The sequence below is a fragment of the Lactuca serriola genome, chromosome 5 (assembly GCF_051521515.1).
Source record: "Lactuca serriola cultivar US96UC23 chromosome 5, Lser_US96UC23_V15, whole genome shotgun sequence".
Lineage (NCBI taxonomy): Eukaryota > Viridiplantae > Streptophyta > Magnoliopsida > Asterales > Asteraceae > Lactuca > Lactuca serriola.
Genome location: NC_136412.1, coordinates 206442899 through 206446391, shown reverse-complemented (window position 1 = coordinate 206446391; position 3493 = coordinate 206442899).

Below are 3493 nucleotides of genomic sequence, written 5' to 3'. Positions count from 1 at the left end.
ATGATGACCTGAGGATACAAGTAATTTTGAAAGCGAGTATCAGCTTTAAAGCTGGTGAGATCATAAGTATTTTAGTGTCTTAATTTGTATGTAACAATTTGTAAGTATTAAAATGTATATAAAACGTAAGTGTAAAAATGTTTGTAAAACAACTGTAAATGTTTGAAAAACCCTAGAAATCCCTATGATTCCTACTATTATGTAAAGTGTGTCTTCTACCAAGACCTAACTGTTCTTAATGTAGTCTTCTACCAAGACTTAACTGTTCTAAATGTTTGTTTCATGTAAAAGTGTGTAATTTTCCCAAGTGTAACTATCATTAACAAATATAGTTTTTACATTAAGTGTTTAAGTGAAATGATCACTAAATATATGTACAGGGAAAATTAATGTAGTACTAAAATGTAGCACTATAAGAGCTACTGCTGTACTAACTACCTTAAACCGGATTTATATTAAGGCATCATGTGATTAATTGCACCATACTATTGACTGGTAACAACGACATACGAATGGTCGTAAAACGGAATGATGTTTGGCACCCGCAGACCTGCAGGTCCGGCTGTAGCTAGCAGCAAGGTGTAGGATAGTCAATCCAGTATAGATCTATATGCAAACTCACGCTCTCCCTCCAAGAGAATTCTGGCTACAACTCGGGCCATGACATTTAAGGCATGCTCCGATACAGTGGATCACAATTATTAACGTATTCATGTATATGTAATGTAATGAACTGTTCTAGCTGCAATGTACGTGCTCTCTACCTAGCAAGTATAGTAATGTACTCGTTCTAGTATCGTTGTATATGTTCTCTTCCTAGTATAGTTGTATATGTTCTTCTCTAGTATAGTTATATATGTTCTTCCTCTAGTATAGTTGTATATGTACTCATAGTAATGAAATGTTCTAGCTGTAATGTATGTGCTCTCTATCTAGCAAGTATAGACTCATGAATGAACTGACTCATTGTATGATATCGCGTTCTAGTAATATTTCTAGTATCTTCCTAAACTACCCATATGGTAGTTTACTAGTAATCTAACTGGTACGTATGGACATGGATGTATACCCTTGCTACCCAAGGGCATGGGATTAACTAGAAGGACCTTTATGACTATATATGTACACATGTTATATAACTAATATTTAAACGACCTTCGGACGAGTACCCGATATCCGACCAGACCACATCTCAAGTGCGAAAAGGAAATAGGGTGGATAGCTTTCCTAAGTCTTTAAAACATTTCTTATATAACTATACATATAGAGGCATGCAATTTATAATATAAAAGCATAAATAAGTTTTGTAAAACCTTTGAACATAAATATTTTCTAAGAAAAGATCAACTTGATGTCGATTTATAAAATGGTTTTGAAGGCACGGGTTTGATAAAGCAGTTTAGTATAAAGAACATTTGTTTGAAACACAATTGTAAATAAGTTTGAAATGTAATATACAGAGTAAAATGTACACTGTAATAAGGAGTTTTTAAACACATAAAGTGTTTATGAAAAACATTTGAAGGAAACTGTTTGGTAAAACGGCTAATGAGTTGCCAATCATTTGAATGCTGCTTATTAATCACATGTGATTGATATAATAAGTGGCATGATTCTACTTGTATCCCCCCATAAAACATTTAAAAATAGTTAAAACATTGATTAAGGGGTATGAACTCACCTGTTGTGGGTGATACTGATGAACTGAAGAGGTAGGACTGCTAGGTGTCAAGTGAAGTCTTGAACACACTTATGATCCTAGTTAACATATAATTTCACATATATGTAACAATTAGTCTATAAACAACTAATAAACAAGTCAAGACACCCTAGGACATGCTAAACACCTTTATCAAGTGTTATCAGCCTCTAGGATTGCATCTAAGTGTTTGTAGGGGAAGCTATTGTGTGTAGGGCTCAAGGAATACTCCACCATGAAGTTCAAAGCCCTAATAACACTACCAAATGAGTTTACGGTCGTAAACTCATGAGTTTACGGCCGTGAACTCATACCTATGTGTCCATTTGATGTTTGTTGTTCTATAAGGCCCTAATAAGCATTTCTACTTAATGGCTTGTTCTATGGAAGAGTTTAGGGCATAATATAACTACTTTTAGGAGTTTACGGCCCTGGGACCATATTCCCTTGGAGATTACGGCCGTAATCTCCCTTGGGAGGATGTTTATGGTGTTTTCAAGTCCCTAAATTAAGTAGGAACTAAACTAGGCTATTGTACAAGGCTTAAGAAGAGTTTATGGCACCATTTGGCACCATTTTATGGTGTTCACGGCCCTAGAACCTTTTGGGCCGTGAACACCTTACTCTTGGTGTTCTAATTGTGTTAGCTAGTCCTAAACTCATTTAGGTACATGCCTAAATTAGTCTCTTGGCTTAAGGAAGGTTTTAAGGGCATTTTGGCACTTAGACATGGAGTTCACGGCCCTGGAACACCCTTGGCCGTGAACTCAATTTTCATCCTTGATTTTAATTGTTTTGTGGTCTAAAACATGTAATGCTAGTCCCTATGTTTAGTTCTAAGGCTTTGAGGGACATTGGGACACTTTTGGCCCTTAAAATGGAGTTTAGTCTCCGCGTGTTCTTGGGTGGTAAACTCCCAAATCTTGGGGTCTTGATCCGATTTTGATGTTTTCTAGTCATATACACACTAGCATACAAGCCTAAGGTAGTTACAAATCATGGGGAAAAGACTAGGTAGCATTTAAGCCACATATAGGAGTTTACTCTCCAAGAACGTTCTTGGGCGGTAGCTCCCGAATCTCACAGATTTGCTATGTAATCTAAGTTATTAAGCACATTATAAGCATTATAAGACAACTAGAGAAGTGTACTCACGATTTGGGATAAAAACCCGAAGATCCGTGAGAGAGAATTTTGACTTTTCTCTAAATGGAATGTAACTAATGAACCAATTTGGTTCAGAATTCTATTTATAGTCCTGAGATTTTTGGCAGAAAATATTTGTATTCCCGGAATGAACTCTAATATCTTAGAGTATTGGAATAACAGTGTTGCACAAAAATCTAGGGCATCCATTATCTTGATATCTCCTTAAGTGTAAATCCTGAAAAACTGCCAAACTTATACTCGAAGTCTGAATTTTCACTGTAATTTTTCTACTTCTATTGGCTTCAAATGGTTTGTACATAATGGAAATTTCGGGTTGTCACACCATGGCAGTGGGCTAAGACCATGAGGGGGTTCCTATGGCACCCAGAGTAAGACCTTGGAGGGTTTCCACGGCTTCCCTATATATTTACATGCATTGCTTGAGTAGTTGTTATGATTTATGTGTTTATGTGTAGACCTTGGAAGGTTTCCTAGGCATCCATATATATCTATATGCATGATTATGCGATTGATATGGTTTATGTGATTAGGTGGGGTATGCTCTGGGGAACTGACTAAGCTTCGTGCTTGCAGTTTTGTTTATGGTTTCAGATATCATCGGTTGGAAAGGAAGGGTCTGGTTTG